Source organism: Falco naumanni, chromosome 4 (assembly GCF_017639655.2).
Source record: "Falco naumanni isolate bFalNau1 chromosome 4, bFalNau1.pat, whole genome shotgun sequence".
NCBI lineage: Eukaryota > Metazoa > Chordata > Aves > Falconiformes > Falconidae > Falco > Falco naumanni.
In genome coordinates, this window is record NC_054057.1 from 86454939 (window position 1) to 86478371 (window position 23433).

A 23433-nucleotide genomic window follows, 5' to 3' on the forward strand; every position below is an offset into this window, starting at 1 on the left:
ACTTACTGCCCTTTATCAAGTATGCTTCATTTTTACCCCCTATTCTTTTATTAAAAAAAAAAAAAATGCCAGGGAAAAAATATGAAACGCCATTAACGAGTTATCAGTGAATGAGTTGTGCTGCTCTCAATGCTTCTCAGTCCTTTTGTGCCATAGTTGCAGCTGCATCGAGCAGGTTTTTAGGGGCAGGAGCTCAGCGCCGGCACCGACGGGCACCCATGGGAACTGTATCTATGGGCAGCTCAGCACGAGGCCTGGGAAACGGGCAGCATCCCCGCGGGCGGGCCAGGATGGGGCTGCCTCTCCTTGACGGGATGTATTTCCATGCTCCCGGCTCCCCCGGGCTCCTGTCGCGGAGCCATGGCTGGTGCCGATGTCCCCGCGGTCGCTGGGGGACACACGGATGCAGCGGCCTTGTGCCCGGCCAGGGATGCTGATGGTGACCCATGTAGTGGCTCTAGCAGTCTAATCAATCAAAACGCCATCAAAAAACTAAGAGCTGGTATTTTCCATGCCTCCCCAGCACTATTAACTGCAGGTGGGATTACTCCTACACTTAAAAAGCTGTCATTTTCATAGACTAGTCTCTTGCCACTTTTTTTTTCCTTGAGCATTTGTCAATAATCCTCCAACAGCGGCAGCTTTGTTATCCCAACTAATTGGAGTCAAGTAGGGCTGCGAGAAAAGATCGTTCACGACTGAGCCCTGGGAAAAAATGCAAAAGGATTTTAATTTTCAATAAAATATGCAGATAAGTAGAAATTAACAGTGGGGAACGGGGTCTGGAGGCTGCATGAATAATGGTGCTGCTCAGACGAAGGCGGCTCGAGCGACTTAATGAGAGCTGGAGCGGGTCAGTGGCAAAGCCGGCGGCTCTGCAGGGTGGGGGTGCACGGACCCACCCCCCACCTGCACTTTTTTGTGTTAATAGTTATTTCTTGGGTGCGTGGAGGTGAGCGAGCCATTTATCTGACCGGTCGTGTCTCGCTGCAGCTGGTGGAGAAATATTCAGGTCACACTTCGTTATTTTTGTATACAAATGAGGGAAATTGGGGCATCCCTTTGCAGTAGGGATGGGATCACTGCAGGATGCTGCAGTTCTTGTAAGGCCAAGCTCGGCCACGGACCCTCTCTGCCTGTGCCACTGTCCCAGCCCAAGCCCGGCGGTGATTGCCGGTGGCTACGGATGCAGATTTTGGATGGGATGCCCTGGGCAGATGCAAGTGTTTCTGCCACGCTCCCCTGCCCATCGCTGCGTTTTGACCCAGCTGGTGGCAGATGGTCTCTCCTGCTGGTTCAGCCTCCGGAGAGGAACCAGTCGGGACCAGAAATAAAAATCCCTCCGGCTTCGCTGGGCACACAGAGGCTTGGCTGGGTTTGCCCAAAAGGCCTCTCCTGGTCCTGCTGCGGGATGCACTGGGAGCGGGGGCAGTCTCACTGACGGATGCTGTTTGCAAACAAGTTTTCAAAAGTGATGGGATGAAATATTTCCCAGTGGGGGGCTGTTCGGTGCCCCCCGCAGCGTAGCCCTTAGCATGGGAATTGCCCCGAGCAGCTGTGGGTGCCCCGTCCCTGGCAGTGCTCAGGGCCAGGCTGGACCGGGCTGGGGGCACCCTGGGCTGGTGGGAGGGGTCCCTGCCCACAGCAGGCGGGTGGAACTAGGTGGTCGTTAGGGTCCCTTCCAACCCAAACCCTTCTGTGATTCTGTGAATTCGCCCAGGGCTGGGGGTGGGAAGGGCTGCCCCCACCCACGTCCTCGGCTGCCTCCCAGCTCCTCCATCCCATCCCTGTGTGGGCAGAGGAGGGGGTGCTGGAGGGGGTCCCTGTGCCGGCAGGGAGCGGGTGCCAGCACAGGGCAGGCACAGGTGCTGCCTGCAGGGTCTCAGTACCAGCTCCGCGCTGCCAGCACCATGCTGAACAGGTTGGTCCTGCCTTTCCCAGCAAGGCAGAGAACTTTCTAGTATTGTGCACAAGTAATGCCTCCCAGCACCGTGCCCATCCCCGGCATGCTGTCCCGCTGGGCACAGAGCCGAGGGAGCCATACGAGGCTGCGGGCAGCCGCCGGGGAGGTGCGGGCAGCTCCTCGAGGGCAGGATGGAGCCGGCTGGAGCGTTGGGGACCCGCTGGCCCCCACACCAGCCCCCCTCTAGAGCTGACAGCCCCCTGGGGAGGGGGACAGCTGAGCCATCACCTGTTGGAGCTCAGACGCCGCAGCTGCACCCGGCACCACCCGGCTGCTTTGAACCCACCGGATTAGGCAGAGGAGAGTGCCATGCACGCACTTGTGCTCCGCATGCCAATGCCTTCCTCCTCCTCCTCCTCCCGGCGCTCTGCCGGCCACGCGGCCACAGCCTCCCTGACCTGATATCTCATCCATTCAGCATCTTCTGCGCCAGCTCCTTGTTCCTGGCTGCTGGTTTGTGGACAGCCCCGGGGGTGGTAGGTGGCAGAGACCCTTTGAGCCCTGGGGGCTGGAGCCCCATGAGCCGGCGGCTGCCGACCCCGCAGAGCCCTGGGTGGGGGTAGTGGGGGTCTGCTCTCGGCTGGACCGGGCAGTGATGGAGGTGGGAAGACCTCTGGGTGAGGGTCAAAGCATCTTCAGCATTTGGGACACTGGGTTCAGACCTGATGAGCTTTCTCCTTCTTATCCCAAACAGATAAAATCATTGGAAATCCCAGGGGGAGAAAACATACCGTATTTTAACACTGAGAGAGCCAGATCTGCATATGGACACAGCCCAGTGCCCAACTGCATGGTTTTTTTCCAATCCATCTTTTCCCATCACATTCCCTACTTCCCACCATGGCCCTCCCAGGAGAGGAGCTGAGGTGGGACTTCTGTAGCAGGTGGATGATGGTCCCAGCTCTGCAGATGTTCCCTCCACGGTGTGGCTGGGTTGGCTCCTTTTCTGTTGCCTCCCATCTTGTGCGGCCACTGCATCTCCAGTTGGGGAGGGCTGAGTCCCCCAGTTTGGGTCAGGTGCCCCCAGTTTGGGTACATGCTGCTCTCCCTTGTGTGGGGACGGGCAAACATGGCTCGTGCTGGGCGGCTCCGTCTGCCGTCACGGCACATGTCAGGGTGATGCTCCCAGCTTGGCAGAGCACAGGTGGGGACACTGGGGGGCCGGATTCTCCATTCAACCCGCGTAGCACCCCCATCCCTTTCCATCCCTCCCTTACACACGTGCGTGACTCCCCCTCTCTTCATGCCTCTATTTTCTCTTGTTTTCCTAAACCTGAGACTCAGACCCATGCAGACAGACAGACAGACAGCCCCGTTCCGCAGTTTGCCAGTAGCAGCCAAGCCGTCCCCGTGCCCTCGCCAAGCTCAGCACCACGGCAGGACCAGCACCAGGGCTTGGCCCCAGTCCATGGGGTGTGTTTCTTGGAGTGCAGGATTTGCCCTCTGCTTTTAAAAGCAGAGAGGGAATGGTTTGGGTCTGTTGGGTGGTTGTGGTTGTGTTTTTTTTTTAAATAAAAGCTTTCTCCCCAGTACTGTACTTTTTAAATTACCCAGTTTCGCTATCTGTTCCCCACGCTCATGCTTTTGGTCTATTTAAGAGCAAGAGTGTAACATTAAGGTGATTTATAGCCATCTCTGGAGTGGAAGGGCAGAGATTTGGGTATTTTTTTCCTTTTCCTCAGGTGAAAGAAAACCTTGAATGTTAACTCACAAGACATTACAACGACTGCTCCGTCAATCCTTGATTTACAAGCTCAAATTTATGAGTTAAAAATTATTATTCCACTCGCATATATTTTTTCCCTTGGCCGTTTTAGTGCTTGTGAAAGGTGAGGGGTTTGACAGCTCCTGGAAACAAAAGCCTTTAATATCTCCCCGAGCGAGGCTCTCCCAGGCAAGAAGAGAGATGCCAGGAGGGCTTTTCCTCCCTGCTGCAGATATCAGTCACTCCAGGGCAGCTCTTAACCAAACCGAGCAGAAAGTTTGCTTGAGATAAGCCAGGACTAATTAGCAAAGTCCGTTCTGGGTGCCTGGGGACTCCCCTGGGATTCTCCTTGGTGGCCAGATCAGCACTGGGCTGGGGGGTGAGGCTAGGTGTGGGGGGTGCCCATCACCCCACCCCCCCCATCATTTTCGGAACCCTCCTACATTTTTTTGGACAGGCCCAGACTTGGCAGGGATGCGAGGGGACTGGGGCTGTGCGCGGCAGTGGCGGTGGCGGCCGTCTGCCTCAGAGGTTGCGCTGGGATTATTTTTAATCACTTCGGTGAGGTGTCTTCCCCCTCCTCCGTCCCCCGAGTGACACCAGCATTTTGGGCCTAAACTAAACTGGCAGCAGTCTTTAAAATATAACATGCGTGAAATACCAGGGAGCAAAAAATATCCTCTTTAAAGCATATGTCGCGCAGTGGCTTAGAGAGCTGGGGGATTAAAACCTTAGCGGAGCTTGGGAAATAATGCCAGAGCCCCTGCTGCACTTCATTAAAGTACATTTTTGACGCAGCTTGCCTTATTCAATAACAATTTAGTTGACCAAAAACTGAATCGAAAGGGACAGGCAACTGTGTAGCATTTTGTTGCATTTTCATTTTCAGCATTTTTTCATGTCGATTTGCCATCTGCTGCCCAGCGGCTGGACGGCGGCTGCACTCTGCCAGGGGCAAGGCTCAGCCCGGCTCTGGGTGGTGGAGGGTTTGTGTGTCCCTAAAAAAAAAAAAAAAAAAAAATTCGATGGAGTTGGGGTCGAGCTGGTGCTCCCGTGGGGTCAGCTGTGCTGGATGCTGGGGCTCACCACCATGTCCACCTCCCCACCAGCATCTCTGCTCAACCCACAGTCGCGAACCCCTCTCAGGGGTCCTGAAAGCTTGCTCTGGCCCCACCTGGATGGGGTGAGCGCCTTGAGTTTCCCCTCATCCCCACCTGCTGGGACTTAACCCCCACGTCCGCAGTCATGGCAGAGCCCAAATGACTTCAAAGCCGTCAGGGTGGCTCCATGGTGGCAAGCATGGGAGTCCACAGGGTGGACAAGGCATTGCCACCGTGGCCAGTGTTGCAGTGGGGATGCTGGGTTGGCTTCTGGGCTTACCAGCCACCCGAATGCGATGTGCGTTTGTAGCTGGTTGGAATGGCAAAGCAGAGAGGAAGGGTTTTGCTGAGCTTGGCTGTTTCCTGTGGAAATTCCCATTTTGCGGAAAAAGGTGGTTTTCGGTTGGAAAACATGCTTGGAAGGAGAAGGAGCAAGGATGGCTTGGCTGCGCCTTAGCCCCAGGATGGACTGCAGGTCGTCCCCATGTGAATCTGTCCCTGAGGACATTTCGTGGTGTGGGGGGAAGGGATCCCACAGCCCAGGCACAGTGTTACTGACACAGGGAAACTCCAGCAGCTCTGAATACATTTGTGTTTGGTATTTCCAAAACCCTTGAAGGCAGCGCTCCATCACTCCATGCTATGGAAAGTTCATTGGGAGAAAGGAGCCAATTTCAGCCTGCAAGGGCCCGAAACGACCACTCAGATGGTATCTAATTGTTTTCATCTCCTTCCTCCACCCGCTTCTAAAGTCGGGTGGATTTCTCTTCCCACAAATTGGCTCAAAAAGAAAAAAAATTGATCCCAGGTTGAGGTTTCTGTATTTCAAGTCTTTGGGGTGTGTTTCTCTTTAGCGCAGAGGGAACGGCGCAGATGGGCAGCTGAGGGACTGAGTATTTAAAGTTCCCCTCTCCAGCCCAAGTGGCTTAAAGACATCCCAACTGGGCAGGGTGGCAGGAGGCACCGTGCAGTGGGGGTGCAGGGTACGGGGGCAGATTCTTTTCCTTTGCCTGGGTCCATATGGGGCTCACCTGCCTTAGAGTGCGTGTGTTTTCGGGTGCAGAGCCCCTGTTCCGCATCCAGCTCTGGGACCCCCAGCATGAGAAGGACGGGGACCTGTTGGAGCATGCCCAGAGGCCACCAAGATGCTCAGGGGGCTGGAGCAGCTCTCCTGTGGAGACGGGCTGAGTTGGGGTGGCTCAGCCTGGAGAAGAGCAGGCTCTGGGCAGACCTTACAGCACCTTCCAGTGCCTGAAGGGGCCCACAGGAAAGCTGGGGAGGGGCTTTTGACAGGGGCATGGGGTGACAGGACAAGGGGTGATGGCTTTAAGCTGAAAGAGGGCAGATTTAGATCAGCTATCAGGAAGAAATCTTTCCCTGTGAGGGCGGCGAGGCGCTGGCCCAGGCTGCCCAGAGCAGCTGTGGGTGCCCCATCCCTGGCAGGGCTCAGGACCAGGCTGGACGGGGCTGGGGGCACCCTGGGCTGGGGGGAGGGGGCCCTGCCCACTGTGGGGGGGTGGAACTAGGTGGTCTTTAAGGTCCCTTCCAACCCAAACCCTTCTGTGATTCTGTGCCCCTAGTCCACCTGCTATTGGGTAGGCCAGGTGCCCCACTCTGTGCCACCCACCTCCTTCAAGGTGGGCACAAGTTGCTCAAGGGAGAGCAGACACCAAAGGCTCACACAGAGGTGTTCTCCAGCTTCAGGTGTCCCTGACCATGTCTGTTCCCCGCTGGAGCTCCAGTAGTATCTGTCCATCAAAGACCAGACACTGGGCTAGAGGGATGCTTGTGGTCCAGCCAAGTACTGACATTCTCCTCCATCTACACACCCTGCGCATCACATAGACCTCCCTTGGCCATAGCCCTCCTTGTGCCAGGCAAGCCAGGGAGCAGGACAGAGTTACAGGTCACACGAAGACTGAGGTCCTGAGGTCAAGCGAGAGCAGGAGGGGTCCCAGGGGAGCCGAGCAGCCAGGTCCAAATATGGATCCACCATGTGCATCTTCTCCAGGAGCAGCCAGCCAATGTTCCCACAGCGTGTGTCACGCTTCCCTGAATAACCAAGGCGTTCATACAAACAAAACAAAGAAACCCTCCGTCTCTCCGGAGACAAGTCACAAACAGAGAGCCAGGCCAGGCCCATTGATGGAGCGGGATGCAGTGAATCACTCAACCAGCTGTAGTTTAAGCAATTTGGGTCAAATATGCACCCTGGCATCACGCCACTGACTTATCTTGCGTTTCACTTGTACCTCAGCTCAGGGTTTGCCTTGCAGTTGCTTTTAGTTAACGGTGAAGCCTGCGGGGTTGGAGGTGGGTACCTGCGTATGCAGAGTTACCCAAGGAATCTGCTGTGTTGGTTTTATTCCTATTTAATATCCTGTCAGCTTTATTCCTGGCTAATTTTTTAGTGCAGCTGAACACAAAGGACAGCAAGAATAGTATTAGCAAGGAGCTGTACCGGGCTATTAATGTTCCCTGTGGGTGCAGAGTGAACTTAGACACTCAACAAGTGCATAAACAGGTCCATAAAACGTGCCCGGGGCATCCTGGCGGTGCAGCACCGGGGGGCTGCGGGGAGACTGGCCCACCCCTGTGTGCAGCCGAGGGCTCGTGCAGCTTCGCTGTAGCAAGCCTGGGCCCAGGGGACCTTTCTCCAGGATTACATCAGTAGCATGAGGATGCTGAGTGTACTGTCTGGGAATCTGGAAGACGGGGGTTTGTTGTTTTTTTTCTCTTTGAGATTATGTATATGATAAAGTATGTTCTGACTCTCGGGCCGCCTGCAGAAAGGGATGTGCTACAAAAGCGACGTCGCCTGATTTTCCAGTACCTGGGAACTGGCAGCTCTGTGTGCTGGCGCAGCCATGGGCTGGGCTGGGGCTCGTTCCCCTTCTCCGCATCCCTGCCTGGTTTGGTACCTGGCGTTGCTGCAGGCAGGGACCGCACAGGCCCTCCCTGAGGGTAGGGGGCTGTGTGCGGTGCAGTCTTCTGCAAAATGGGGTCAGAACCGCCCCGCTGGGGTTCACTGAGCCACTGTGCTCTGCTGCTGCCCCAGGGATGTGCCGGGGGTCCCGCGCCCTCTGGGACTGCCCCATGGCTATGGCAGGGGCTGGGCTGCGGTGGGGATGCTTGGCCAGCTCAGCACACATAGGTACCGCTGTGAGGATGCTCAGAACAGCAAGCAGCTCGGCCAGTGTGGCTTTAGCCACGTCATCTGTTTCTCAGCACTGCTCATGCTGTTTGGGTGACGCTTTACGCAGCTGTCGGATGCAGCTCTATATGGCAATAAAACCTGGGGGTTCCAAGCATTCCTGTCAGGGGATTATACCCCAAAAGGGGGAGTGAGGTGGGAGAGGGAGCAGAGGGAGTGCAGCTGGGAACCCTCCTGAGGCTGCGGGGACACATGGAGCTCAGCCTCTGAGAAGCGAGGGAGCGAGCCGGAGCCCGATGGGGATGGATGAGTGCTGGGAGGAGGAAGGCAGAGCAGGACCTTGCTGATCACCTGTGCCCCGGCTCCTGTCTGCAGTGCAGGAGCAAAAGTGGGGGGAAGAGAGCAGGCCAGGGCCTCTCCCTTCAGGGACGAGCTGCTTTGCACAAGTGTTTGCTTGCGGGCTGGGGGAAGGCAAAGAGGATCCAGTTCCAAAATTGGAGGCTAGCTGGAAAATGGAGGTCTGCCCCCAGGCAGCTGGGGATTAGCTGTGGGGATCTGTAGAAGGAGGTAAAACGTCGGGCTTCCTTCGATCAAGATCACAGGAACATAGTTGAGCGCTGGCCAATGCATCGCGCAGGCCAGCGCTCTGCAGACAGACTCCACCTCCCAAACGAACCGCATTGCATCGAGCTTGGCAGCCCCGCTCCATCTGGCAGCCCCCTCCCAAAGAGGCTCAAAACTGAGCTCATACGGAGAAGCCAGAACAACCTCATCCCAGGAGAGGACAAGAAGAGGGCAGCAGGACTCGCATCATTTCTGGTGTCGGCGTTGGGTCTGTCCCGCAGGTGGAACAACCTCGGGAGCACCCAAATGGGTGGGAGAAGGGGCATTGAGCTGAGCATCACCCAATCACCTCTGGGTGCAGAGTGCAAGGAGACCCTAGTCAAGACCCTTAATCACTTTCACAAGCCTTTCTGGACGGAGGAGGGAAAGGGGAACAACTCCTTGCCCCTGTTCCTGACTCAGCCTTGGCACCTGCCGAGCCTGCCCAGGGCTCTTGGCTGGTGGGGAGGGATGCTTGGAGGCACTGGTTTTTCCAGCCAGCATTGCTGGCCAGCTGAGCCCAGGGTGTGCTGAGCAGTGAAGCTTCTTTAAAAGTCCCCAAAATTTGCTCCAATTCACCATTTCAGCAAGAAACTGAAATTTTAGTATGGGGGGGAAAAAAAAGAATTAAGATGTCAGTGGGGATCTGTAGTAGATCATTCAGATCCTCTATTCTCCCCAAGTAGAGAGGAGGCTGGAGTTGCTCCAAAACTTCAGTTTTAACCGAAAGAAGCTAAAATAAACAAACAAAAAAAACCCCAAAACACTTGGCCGTGGTTTTTGTTGTCCCCTTCCCCCTCCTTTTTGATCGTCTCTGTCTTGTACAGCCCTGGTATAGGCAGATCACTGAGGATTTCACCCATCTTTTCAAAGTAGCGTAGAGGAAGAAAGCAGCCTTTGTCAAGGGGTTTCTAAAGTTCTCTGTTCTGGTAAGGTTGGAAATAGCACAAAAACATCCTTTCTCACTATATTGTGTCGCTTCCAGCTCTAAGCTCCACCACGACCCAGATGTTTAGATGCTGATGCTGAAAAGGAAAATACGAGCCATGGCGAGTAGGCCAGGAGAGTGGGGATGCTGTGTGAAATTTGCTTCTAGAAACTGGCACTGCTTTGGGTACAGTGTCTTTCTGTTTGAAGCAGGGAAGAGAATTAGAGAAGGACACTCAGACATTGGGAATTAATATCTTAATTCAGCAGGTACAGTGATGACAACTGCACATCTTATATATAATAATATATAATTATATATATATATATATATATATATATATATACGGGCAACCGTATAGTTTAGCTTTAAGACAATATGCATGTTCACGTATAGTTTAGCTTTAAGACAATATGCATGTTCAGCCTCAAATGTGTTCAGGGTTTGGTACTATCAAGCATTTTTTTCTGCCTTTTGATCTGATTGTCCCTATTTCACCGCATTGCTCCCAAGTTTTCCCAACCTTGGGACAGTTATTGCTGTGAGTTCATCGGTCTACTTTTAAAATTATCTTTATTCAGAAGGAGGGACCTCCTTAGGCAGATGTATGGAATAACTCTGTTATTACCTAATTGATTGGACAAGGAAAGTTAAGCGTGAAACTCTTTAGTGTCCGTACCCTCTCTCTAATTATCCTGTCCCAGCAAGAACATCTCTGAATGTCCGGTCCGTAGTCGCTCTCTAATTGTTCTGCCTCAGCAAGAATTTCTCCCAATGCCCAAGCTGCTAATCCATCCCTTCCAGAGGGGTCTCGGCAGGAGGTCTGCAGTCAGCTTGAGCCAAGCAAAGTCCACACTGATGTGGGAAGGGGGTGACCCCCCAACCTCTCCCGGCCCGTGCATCCCCACTGTGCCGGCGTCAGTGTCTGTCCAGCTGCTGGGACGTGTGTCCAGCTGGATTTTGTGCTGGAGAGAGGGGCTGGGACCGGACTGAGTGCACCCAGATGTTGATGGCAGGGGGGGGGAGGCTGCAGCACTGCTGTCCCCCTGCCCTGCCAGCTGTCCTGGGCAGAGGGATGTTGCGGGGAGAGGGGGGTCAAGGCACCATCTCCCACCCATCCTAACCCTGCTGCTGCCAGAGCACAGGTTGTCCTGGCCAAACCCTGGAGCAGGAGGTGGGAGCTGAGCTCGTCTCTGCTCTGGCAGGCAGAGGAGCAAGACGAAGTGCTTCGGCGCTGAGTGCTGGGAGCCTGAGCCCTGGCTCGGGCCACACGCCTGGCTGCGGGCTGGTCCAGCCGCTGGGGCCCCGTGGCCACTGCTGCGGAGGTGAGAGGGGACATTGCCATCCTACGCTCGCCTGCCTTCTCGGAGGGGTTAGAGCAGAGAGCGGTGTACTTTAAAAACAAAGCCTAGAGCCTGCGAAGGTTGTGCTGCTGGAGTGACAAGGCTGATTCACCGTCTGCAGTGGCAGGCAGCCATGGAGCAGCAAACCATATGGTCTGGCTGGGGGGGAGGAGGAGCTGGGCTCCGTGCTCACCCGCAGACCCCAGGAATATGTCATGTGAGGGTCCCTGGGCACCCCGTGTGGGATGAGCACCATGGGGAGCCCACACATCCCTACCCCGCGTCAGCCTGCGGCTCAGAGCCTGACCCTGGAGCACAAGCGGTGGTTTTTGCTTTGGAGGGATGAGTTGTGAGTCAGTGGTTGCAGGGAAAATGCCATGGCCTGGCCCGTCCGCAGTCCGCAGGCTGCTTGCAGCGGGTGGACGGGTGCCTGGAGAGGGCACCCCCACCACTGCCCTGGGCTTGCACGGGGCTGAGCTGGTGTTCGTGTCTGCTGCAGGTCCCTGCCATCATGCTGTCCCTAGGCACCCTCCTTGCCACCCCCAGCTCCACATTTTGCCAGACTGGAGGGTGGTCAGAAACCTGCACAGTTTCTCCCCATCCCCATCGCTCCCACCCTCCCTTTTCCCTGCTCACACCTAATTCCATTTACTTCTCCCCAAACAGCTCCCCATAGCTTGACCATTAACAAACGGACTTGGCCGGAGGCCTGGGTGACCATTTGCACGCTAAACCTGCTGCCGCTGCTGCTGCCAGCCAGGCCCCGGGCACCCGCGAGCCATGCCGGCACTGCCAGCATCCCGCCCTCGGCGCGCCGCGGAGAACTGCCAAATCGCGGCGGTGCTGGTGCCAATCCGGAGAGAAAGGGGCGAGGGAGCCGCACACAAAGAGCGGTTTATAGCCCAGCCGGGCACCTGACATGGGGAGGAGGGAGGGCTGAGACGTGCTTAGCCCTGATAATCCCCAGTTTGAGTTTAATATATTATTTTTTTTTTTTTAATCAAAAGCACAGCAACAGCTGGGGTTGAGGCTTTCCAGGAGATGAACTCATGAACAACTGTTCAAAATAACTTTATTTGTACTGCTATTAGATCAGTCCACTGGGGAGCAACCAATTATTTTTGATTACTCAAGACAGATAAGGCTGGGGTAGAGCCGAAAACCATGCGCCGCAAGGGGTCAAGGGCACCTCGTGGCTTATACACGTTGGTTGTGCTGCTCCCTGGCAGGTCACGGGTGCCCAGCACCCATGGGAGCCCCCGGCACCCATCCGAGCTGCCTCCACAGTGCCAAGGGACGGTGCTGGGGGAAGCACAGTGGGCTGGGGCGTTTTGTGCGGGGCTGTGCAGGTGTGCACCGTTGCAGGCAGATGTGGGCCATTTCTGCCTAAAAACCAATCAACAGTGGTGCCACAGAGCTAATTAGCCTGGCCGAGGTTGATCTGTCCATCTTGTTCATAAGTCACAGAGCCGGCACAGCATCAGCACGGGGGAACATGAAGGGTGTGGAGCAGGACAGGTCCCTTCCCAGCAGCCGAAATGAGCAATGCCAGGACCCACGGTGCAGCACTGCCTGCAGCAGCAGCGCAGGTCCCGTGTGCCCCTGGGAGCATCGCAGGGGTCCCCGCAGGGCAGCACCCGGCTGGTCACCCTGTTCCCATCCCACATACCAGACTTAAAGCCCCATTAGTCAGCTGAGGCCAGTGCCGGACATTTTTTTGCTTTCCAGCATGACATCAAGCAAACCTGAGTGTGAGATCTGTTAGCCAGCAGGATCATGTCCCCAGGGAAGGAAAGGTAGAAGCTAAAGCACTAAAAAACTGGGCTGCAGGGAACAGCCTGCACTGGCCAGGAGACAGACTGCATGATCTAATAGGTCTTTTCCATTTCTCGCTCCTGTGATTCAAGAAGTCTTGTCACTAGGGATTTTTTAAAAATAGACTGGATGAAACAGAAGACGGTGGATGTAGGGATCAGTCCTGCCTTGGCTGGGAGGTAGGTTGGTCTAACAGGACTTTTCCATCGCACTGTTCCATGATTAATCGAGACAAGAAAAGAAAAAGGAAATTGATAAACACAATAGTAATTCCATCCAGGGTTTGCCTTAGTCAGGTTATTATAATCCTGACATCATGTCTTGAAAACAAGACTGGAAATAAATCTCTGGTAGATAATATCTACTGGCTGAGGATGGAGAGGTGCACCAGGCTGCCAGGGAGGGGCATGAGGAGTTAATGCCTTTGGTGGTCCCCTCCCAAAAAGCTTTTACTCCTGATTTTACCGGGTGTTAAACCCACAACAGGAGCACGTGGCTTCCAAGGAGACCTCACACCTTCTTCGGCCTGGGTTCCTCATCCCTTCCTGCTAAAATCACGCCCTGCCTCGAAAAACAGCATTTTCCAAAGGCATCTCAAGGTGGTTGGGAAGTTTATTTCCTGCCAGATCATTTAATCAGAACAAACACTGGAAAATTTGTGTTTGGCTTCAGCTGCAGGTGTATCTAGTCTCCAGGCAGCCGTGGTCTCCCAGTGGATGCTCCGCCACTAGGTCCATGTGGGAGCTGGTCCTTGACCATCCTGCAAGCTCCACAGGGAGACCTCACATCTGGAGCAGCCTGAGCTATAACTGTTCCTGATGGTCCCATGCTCTGGAGGTGCAGCTCAGGTGAGACAGGACATCTATGTGATGCAAATCGGGATTTTTTTCTGTCCCTTTGGCCTTGATGGCTGCTACTGTGGAGAGGTGTGAAGGACAGGAGCAGGGTCGCTCAGAAATGCATCTTAGCCTGCAGACCCCTCCCCAGCCCTCACCAACGGCACAGGGAACTCGGACATGGCCGTTTCAGGGAGGCAGATGAAATACTCTCTCTTTTTTTCCCTAAACGTTCTCTGCTAATGGAAGGTCTCAGTCTGGAATTGATTTGAGTCCAGTCACCAGAGCTGCTGCTGCTGGGGATTTCGTAAGAGTCCGCAAGGCCTTTAATCTTTTCCTCTACAAATAGGTATGATGTAAAACCCAAATCCTCACCGCCTCGTGGTTAGGAGTCTTGTGGCACTTGCAGCCGGAGCCGGGAGCACGAGCCCTGGGGTCCTGGCCCAACTCCAGCTGGGGAATTTGTCAGTTTGACAGAACTTGTGTGTTCTGTCTCTGCATCCCCCCAAGCTTCGTCCATGGAAATCAGAGCTGCTCCTGTCCCGGCTGCTCCCGCTACACCACGGCACTACTGAAACAGCCTCGGCACCCTGCCCTGGGGAGGGATGCAGGGCAGGGGCAGGGTTCGCTTTTTTTGCTCATTTCATTTCTTTAACAAGTGATTTTTTGCCTGTGAGCGCATGCTCCACTGCTTTTCTGCAAGCAGCCCCTGTGCTGCCCTCCTCACCTCCTGGGGCTGCTGCCTGTTGCCCTGATGCAAGATCCCATGCAAAATCCCGAACAAAATCCCATCTGTAAAGGAGAAATCCAGAGGCAGATACACAGTTCTGCTGCACCTTCCAAAGGTCTGACCATCTCCAGCCCAAGAAATAGCCTGGCTACATTCAGACCCGGTGCAAGGCTGAGTGTCTTCTGGGATGAAACATATAAAAATAACCCCAAACCCTGCAATATTCAGAGAGCAAAGGTTTGAACATTTCACCCAGCAGTTCTCACGCAGCCGCTCCCTGCAGCCTGAGTAGATGGAATATATATTTATTATTTTTTTGAAACAGCGGCCCAGTTGCTAACTCCAGCAGAGGTTGTGGTGCAGAGGTGGGTTACAGGCATTTCTAAAACTCCTCTGTGTCCCCCCCGTGGTGATCTGCAGGCGACAGTGCTCTCTAGTGCGGTCCAGGCCCGCCCCCCCGGCCCCCTTTGGCACCATGAAATCAGCAGCTTAATGGGCAGGGCCATGTGTGTGGCAGACCCCTGCCCACGCGCCCTGGCTGGCAGCACCTTCACCTGCTGCCTGGGGTTTCAGGTTTTTTGAAAAAATAAGGATCCTCAGCATCACCCTTGATTTTTTATTTCACCCTCCTGCTTCTGGGTGCAATCCTGGCCCTGCTGCAGCCTGCACTGGTATTTCTGCCGGGCTAAAGTACCCACTGGAGACTCCCAGCCCCGGTGGTGGGCTCTCACATTTTGGGGCTCCCCAGGGCATAGGCAGGACGTTGCAGAGCAGCCTGGCACCATGAGTGTCCCACTGACATGGCCCCTGCGCTTCCTCCTGACACTTTGGTGCTGCCATCCCCTGTTCAGATAATGATCAAGACTCTGGCGTGCCAACTAGTTATGTGACCCCGGAGCCATGGGCATCTCGAAACGTTTTAAGTTTATGGTTGGTCTTGATGATCTTAACCCATCGGTCTAGGTGATGCTTGGAGGTGTTGGGGACTGTTGCTCTTAGGTGTTATCCCTGTCAGCCACCCTTGCAGGGAATTTCCACCTTCCCATTGCTGATGTTTTTTTTCACCACTCGCACACTTGCAGCTTCCTCAGAGGACAAGGAGGATGAGGCTGACGAGGTCTGCGGCAAACCAGATCCTGCACAGCCGTGGAACAAGTCGTGACCCCTCTTCTTCAGGCTGGAGCACTACAGGGTACCTGCCCTCACCCTCCATCTCTCCAAACTCACTTGGACACTGGCCCAGGGAACTGTGAGCATCCCTGGATGATGCTACACCTTTACGAGCATTTAATTGCACCTCCCACTAGCACTACCTGCCTTGCTTCACTTCTCTTAGCTCAAAATCTTGCCTGGGGATGAGAAGGGCCATGGCCACCTGGCCAGGACCGCCAGGCAACCCTGGCCACTCCAGCCTGTGCCACTCTGTCACTGCGGGGCTTTCACGGTGACCTCAGCCAACCAACGCTACATTCTGCTAAGGAAAAGGCTGTGCCTTCTGCCCAGCTCTCTTTAAAGCCAACTGGAAGTGGGGACCAAGTGCTGCCAGCGTGGCACCAGCACGGTGCGAAATCCGCCTTTGCCAGAGCATCCCTTTGCCAGAGCTCACCTACCTGGGATGGCAGAGGCGGGGAGGTCTCCAGCGGGAATGTAGATGCAGATGTTTAATAACACCGGGACATGGGAAGGGTCGTTAGCGTTCATGGCTATCGGCGCTGTTTAACCACGCACACGTTTATTTTCCTTGGCTCTGACAGAGAAATGTGCTCCTTGAGGACTTTTCATTAAGCAAAAAATTTATGAGAGAGAATGAAAATTGTGTTTTACTGTCTGAGGTCTTAGTCAGTGCTGTTTCTTCAGACATTTTAGTAATTCATCTTGGCAAAGGCTGAGAAAATTTCTCCAGTGAAACAAAAAATTTAACTTCCACATTTGGAGTTGGTTGCATCAGCCGGTTCCGTCGCCGGCATGGACTGGTGCCCGGAGTAATGACCTGATCCCCCGGGGATTCAAAACAAAAGCGAAACACCTCACAATTTATGTCCAGTGAAAAATAACGTGTACATGATGTAAAGTGTTATTGGGATTTGATGCTAATTTTAGTGGTCACCTTGGCTGCATTTGAGGAAGTTGCCGGTGCTGCCAAGAGCAAATTTACCTGATGATGAATGAGGAATTGGAGCATAAAATAAATAAATATCAGCAACACCTTTTTTTTCCTTCTTTTTTGGCAGATCGGTGTCATCCAAGGTCACACATTTGTGCAGTAGGAGAACTACTGCCAGAGCTCAGTGCTTTAAAGTCATGTTTAAGTAAAGAGCAGCATCTTTAAGTGCTGGATTTAAAAAGAATGACTGAAGTAGAGTCTCCCAAAAATTCTTGCCCATTGGTTATATTTTCGTGTCAGCACTAATCTTCTGCCCTTCTTGTGCTCAGGCTTGGAAGAGGTTTGCCATGAACTTCTGCAAAAATTCCTTGTTTTCCTCCTCGAAACCAGTGCTGCAAGCTCCCGTGCCAGGTACAAACTGCTCTATATTTAACCTTTTTCTCCTGATCATGGAAAAATTCAGAAAGCTGTGCTGCGAGATGGAGAAAAAGGAGGATTTTTTGACAAAACGCAACAAATCTCAACAAGCAGGAAAATCTTTTGTTTCCATCAGCAGTTTTCAGAGAGCAGGAACGATTCCTGGCCAACTCTCAGCATAAACTCCAGCCAGGCTCTGCTCGAAGGGAGGCAGAAGCTCCCCGTGGAGATGCTCATCCCAGAACGGCCCCAGGCAGGGGGTCGTCTCCGCTTCCCTCTGAAGCGCGCTGGCCACTGTCAGAAGACGGATACCGGACCGCGAGCCTGGGGGAAATACAGCCATTCCCACATTTTTATGATTTCTTTTAATTACTCCAGGCGGGAGTTTAGAAGGAATAAGTGTTTTCAGGCTCACGGCGCTGCAGCGATGGGAAGCAGAGCATCGGATGCGCGTTTCTCCGTGTGCTTCCCAAAAAACAGTGCAAAGCCTACAGAAAGTTAAATCTGCAAAACTCCTTGGGAGAAAAACAGGCAAGAGCCCTCCTGAAGGGACCCCTGGTCCCACAAGCTCAGGGGCAGCAAGTGTCACTGCCCACCCGCCCAAGCTGTTGCTAATTACTGAAAGTATTTTATAAAAGAAAAAAAAAAAAGTTGTCCCCTTAAAAAAAGCAAGTTTTATTTGTATGTGATACCAGTAATTCTGTGCTTCTGGAGATGGCCTTTAAAGATTTGGAGGTGGCCTTTAAGGATTTTATATCTATAGATAGATAGGTGGATGGATGGATGGATGGATAGATAGATAGATAGATAGATAGATAGATAGATAGATAGATAGATAGATAGATAGATAGATAGATAGATAGATAGATAAAAAAATAAATATGGCCTTTAGAGATATTTCCCCCCCTCAAAGGAGGATGTGGAAAGGAGATGTGTAAGGTTACGGAAATAACACAACTACAAAGGGAGGCAGACAGAAAGTTTGCATTACATTAAGCAGGAGAGATGGGACACAGCTGAATTTACAGCAGCCCTCAGAAAAATGATAAATGGGAGCTGTAATTTTTATTGGGGAGAGGAGGGCAGATCACGGGTGAGGGAACGGAATAATTAAAAAAGCATAAATTCGAAACGTGGCCTGATGGTTGGAAGTAGAAAGCCTTTGGCTCGTATGTAATGTGAGTTTCTTGTGGAACATGATCCAGGGCAGTGCATGGAAATTACCTGCAAAAAGATTTTCTATTAAGTCACATCAGGGTGAATTTTCTCATGGCTCCACTGAGCGATGCCCCAAGAAGGGCGGCTGCGCTTCACCTCCCAGCGCTCCCGAACCCTCCTGCTGCAGCCGCCGCGCTGCTCCACGTCAACCCGCCATGTAGTGCATACAGGGTGGGATTTGTCATGCAGGGCCAGTGCACAATTCCAGCCCGATACGAGCCCGGCGGGACTCTGCCTCTCTCCCGGTGGCTCTAGGAGAGGTTTTTGTTTCTGCACTCAGCCGGCAGCGCTGGGTGCTGGTCCCTGGGATGCGGGGCGATGCGCTGCCCTGGGGGCCACCAGCTGTCACCCAGCAAAGGGTAAGCCCCCTGTGCGGGAGCCTCCATCACTGGAGCATCCGCCTGTGCAGAAGGGAAGAATCCTGGCGCTCTGAGGATGTTTCTTCCCTCTGGCCCCAGGCTGAGGCCGCTCAGCGCGTTGTCCGCAGGGGCTAATGGGACCCTGGCTTGCCCCTGGTGGGGATGCCCCAGGGGGAGCTGGCAGCTGCTCTCCCGTGGTGTAGGAGCTGCCTTTGCAAGGTGACAGGCAGCAGGGCTCCTGCCTGCACCACCACCACAGACTGCTGCTTCAGCAGGGGCTTGCTCATGTGTCTGCTAGCAAAAGCAATCCCAGGGAAGATCACAGGGGCGAGGGCAAAGGTTTTACCAGCAGAGAAATGTCGGTGCTGTGTTTGTAAGCCTCGCCCATCCCCCCTTCCCCCCCAAAAAAGAGAAAGCAGGATGAACCCTCACCCTAACAGACTATGCATTTATAATGGGCAGTGCCGGGCCCCCCACCTCTGCTCTAGTGCTGGTGCTTGTGCCCAGCCCAAGTCCCAGCCAGGCCCCAGATCTCCAGGGACGTGTCTCCGTCACAGGTGCAGCCAGAGCCCCTTGACCACAATGGCTTGTGCAGAACATCCCTCCTTTCCTTGCTCTGCATTTCGAAAGGATGCGCGTCCCCAGAGGATTTCGTGGCTTGCCATATGAACGGGATGACTCCACGTCTGCATGAGAGAAAACAAGGAGTGGGAACAAACTGAGCATCTTTCCATGACACATTTCCACCCACCACATGTTTCCCAAAAAACAGCAGACTCGCAGCACCCCAGACTCTCCAAGTCCTGTCCTGACAGCCAAGTGTGTCTCTGAACCTGCCTGGGTTCTTTGGGTTGGAGTCCACCTACTGATCCCTTTTTTGATGCCAAAATGCCTCCGCGAGCCGAATTTCCCTGGTAGTTGTCCTTTGGATTACTTTGGAAAATTGCATAAACCCTGGGTTAGAGCTGGCTGCGCCTCTCATCCAAGTGCCTAGGGCTTCATGGGGCAAAGACTAAAGAGCTGTGAAATGCAGAGATATAACAGATGTTGACATGTAGTGAAAATACTAGACGCAGGAGCCTAAGATAATAAATCTGAAAAATTAACACGTAGGAGAACGAAAAAAGGAGCAATATGTTTTGGTAATCATTCTGAACTGCTGAACCCTTCTCCTGCAGTTCAAAAATCTCTGGTATTAAGCAGATGTCATTCAACCAATGATTAACACATTACCGAATTTCTCCAGTCGTTTAATAAAAGTTTTACATAACATGCAGGTAATTGCTTCCAAATGTCAAGGTAACAATGTGGGCTTCTATGGATGGCATTGTTTCCAGCATCAGGTGAAAACCCCTCTTGTTGCCTTGCTATCAGGCGAAGTCCCACGGCGAAGACCCTGCGCCTGGCCAGCTGCTTTTCCCGTCACTGCTCCGAACGCCAGAGACAAAGAAACAGGCTGGGCAGAGTCAGAGCCTTTGATCTGGGGATGGTTTCATCCCTCCAAATGTCTGTACGGGCAGCAAATGGCTCTTGTGCTCCAAAACTGTAGCATGGGGATATGTCTTTTCTGTGATTTTTTTTTTTTTTTTTTTTACTTCTCTTGCTAGAAAATCTTGTCGCTGCTGAGTGCAGGGAGGTGATGGAAAGAACAGGGAGAATGGGAAGTCTGAGCAGCAGCGATGGGGTGTTGCTTTTCATAGCAGCCCTTGTCCTGAACCCAGCCCGTGCTCAAAATCTGATATCATCCATCATGAGATCGGGAAAAAAGTCATCCCAACCAGCTTATTTGCTGGCAAACTGTCCTGATGTAGAGCTGGGGGTACTTGCTTTGCACCCGTGCAGGATCTCACTTGTTATTTTAGTGTTGGTGCAGGAGTGAAGCATAAGAGTGATGGATGCTTGGGGACAGAGGAGCCTGGCAGGCTGCAAACCCCTTGCAGACCCAGCTAAATGCTGTCTAACAACTTTCAAGGCTGCAAATGAGCTTCCCAAATTATTAGAGCTGGAGAACAGGATACCTTTAAAACAACCAATCTGTCACGAGACATATCCTGTATCTGTCAGAGGCCAGTGTGACTCCGCTGGGGGAATCCGTGACAAAAACGTAGGGAAGGCTGTAAAAAATGCACATTGATGTGGTTGTTTTGACATGACAGTTCTTTTTAAGCAGCCTTAAGTGATTTCTGCTGCCATTGCAGCACACACCATGTCTGGTAACCAGCATCTCCACTATGGCTCTCGCTGCTGCTGAGAAAGCAGGATGGTCCTGTGGTCTTGCGAACGGAGAGACGTGCCATGGTGCGGATGCTGTCAGCAGAGTGCTCTGTGGCAGACCACAGCCAGCCCAGCCCCCCAGGAACATGCCCGGGTTACTTCATTTCTGTGTGCTCCAGCTCCTCGGCTGCAGAAGAGGGATTACAACAGCGCTGACCCTTCCCGGCCCCCCCGAGCACACTGTCCATGGCGGAGGATGCACAGGTAGATTCACTGCGGGGTGATTCTTGCGGGGGGTTAATAGCTGATGCCGCGGCCAAGACCCAGTTCCCATGTCAAGACTTTGGGCACATTCTGGGTGGCTGGTGCCATTCAGGCACCTTGCAGGACCCCACCTGGCCTCCAGCCGATCTTCCAGCAGGCTCAGGTGTCCCATATATCCTGGCAGCCCCATGGTTTGCCCTGAAACCCCGGAGCACCTCACACAGCACCAGGTACCTCTGTTTAGGGCCCTGATTCCCACCCTTGCTCCCCTGGAGGGTGGGTTGTACCCCACGGTGACCGCTGCCTTTGGGTCTCGTTGGTGGCCACCTTCATGCCATGGGTTGATGGGGGCCACCATTCGTGACAGCAGCACTGGGGCTGACTGAGTAGGCTTTCCAGCACCTGGGAAGTTTGGGCCTGTTCCCAGCACCACTGCTCGTGTCAGCTGCTAGGGATAGAATGATTTATGGGCACATTATTAAAACCATATTTTCAGCCTCAGAACACGAGGCAACCTGTCGGTGGTACTGGAGGCAACATGCCCGGGGAGGATGGGGGTCTCCTCAGACCACCTGGCTTTTCAATGGAGATAAACAGCAACAAGGCTGGGTAGCAGGCTGGCCCAAACCACCAGAGAAGAGATGCCAGAGCAGGTCTGGCCTCACTCAGGAGGAATAGATTAGCTAGGAACAGATTACTGTGTCCCACCTCCTCCCACGCTTAACATCATTCATCAACTGCTTCTGCTCTCCATCACTGCCAGGAACCACATTTCTGTACATAGATGGGCTGCTTAGGGACAGGGGAGGTAGTAACGTGGTCTGGGATGAGGGAGGCAGATGCAGATGACGGTGAACTGATCCAGCCATCTGCAAAGGGCACAGAATATCAGAACTACTGATGTGCCCAACCTGCCAGTGAGCAGCTGGGTGCATTCAGCATCTGCGGGGCTCTTCTCAGATGAGCTCATCACAGTTTCCAGGCAAATATGTGGAAAACATTTGCAAGGCACCTGCTCCCCCACCCTCACACCTGGAGACCTTCTGCCTTCACCTCTTTGAACAATCGGCTGTGCTCACTCATCACCTCTGGGACCTGGCCCTGCTCCTCCGGACCCACTCATCACGCCATGCCAGATGGGTCCCTCCTGCCTTGTAAGCAGACGAGAGCACTGTACGATTTCGTGGCGGCGCTGGCATGACGTGCACCTGCCCGCAGAACGCTCGAGAACCTGCTGGTGCTGCGCTGGCACACGCTTGTGTGCGTGGTGAGTACGGGGGCAAGCTCAGAGACCGAGGGGAACGCGCTTACACACAGCCCCGGGATGGCAGTGGGTGAAGTCGGTTGGAGGAAGAAGACAGGGTGGCAGTAGCATCACTGGATTTCCAAGCCTGGAAATCATTTTGAAAAAAATCAATTTCTTCTTTAAATAGGAGCATTTCATCTTTTTATCACGTCCACATCAACTGCTATCATGAGTGAAAACCCAGCTCTGTTTTGTGCTCGTTTTGTGGCTTTATGAAGACATAAAGCTGTTGATCTTGGTTCCTGCCTGTCCCCATGGGACTCCTGGAGATAGCAGCGTGCTCCAGTGATAGCAGCTGTTTGCTCTCCAGCTCTGGTGCTTGCTTTACAGAACAAATCCCACTGCCTCCCACCTCTACCCTCCAATCCAAAGTCCCTGAGCCCAGAGAAGTGAGGGCACCCCAGTTGGTGTGGCACAGCCCAGTGATGGGAGCCAGGCTGGGGAGCGCCGGGCAAAGGCTGGATGAAGCTTATGGAGATGGCTGCTTTGCTACCTTGAACTTGTAGGGCTTTTCTTATTGCTAACATCTGTGGCAGGGCAAGAGGTGTGCGAGCATCTACCTGTCCATGGGTGGCAGAGGGGGGGCGACCTTTCCGTGGGCCAGCATGGAGCAGCTCAGAGGGAGCGCGGCTGTGTGACTGCTGAAATGGCCTGGCAGGAGGTCTTTAAATTGCTCGATGTCTCTGTACTGAAAAGCAATACCTGCTGAGATTAAACCGTTTGGCCTCCTTCCCCCTGTCTCCAAGGCAAACATAGACAGTTCTATTCATACCCACAAGAAATACATATTTCAGCATTTGATTCTTTTTGTGTGTGCTTTGTTTTATCTAGCGCCATGGAGCTTGGATGTCTTTTTCATCTCATATTGTGATTTGGATGCAGCCTCTTTTATTCAGCCCTCTTGCTGCCTTCATAAAGAATAACAGCGGCAGTTGTTGTTTTTTCCCCTGGAGCATGGGCTGCTGTAAACCGAGGGAAACTACTTGCTGCAAGAGGGAGAGGGCAGGCAGGACACCACCGTGTCCATTTCCACAGCCGAGCTGCAGCCCCGCAAGCCGTGCTGTTTGGCTTTCTCGAGCCTTCATGGAGAGCTACAAATTGTCCTATAAAAATTCTTTTCTCAAATTTTATTTTTCTAAAGAGACAGGCCCAGCTTGTAAACCTGGGACTAAAATCTCCTACTTCTTAAATGGACAGCAAAGTCCAAGATAGAAGCCATGGCACTGAAATCTAATGGGGTCTTCAGATTCTGCCTCTCTCCCATCCCTAAATTTGCACCCAGAGCCACCTTTTCCTGGCTGGGGACAGCCCGGTTTGTGGGCTTGCTGGGCCCCGTCTCATGCAGCCTCTCAGCAGCTGCCATAAAGGAGAAAA

General features: G+C 53.4%; 1 long non-coding RNA gene across 4 annotated transcripts in view; it reads left to right on the top strand.

Moving 5' to 3' along the window:
* Positions 1-23433, top strand: part of LOC121086399 — a 40308-nt gene that overhangs the window by 787 nt on the left and 16088 nt on the right. For all 4 annotated transcript variants that reach the window (XR_005827347.1, XR_005827348.1, XR_005827349.1 and 1 more), the window contains exon 2: positions 15260-20753. This is a non-coding gene — a long non-coding RNA (uncharacterized LOC121086399). The remainder of the gene's footprint in view (positions 1-15259; positions 20754-23433) is intronic.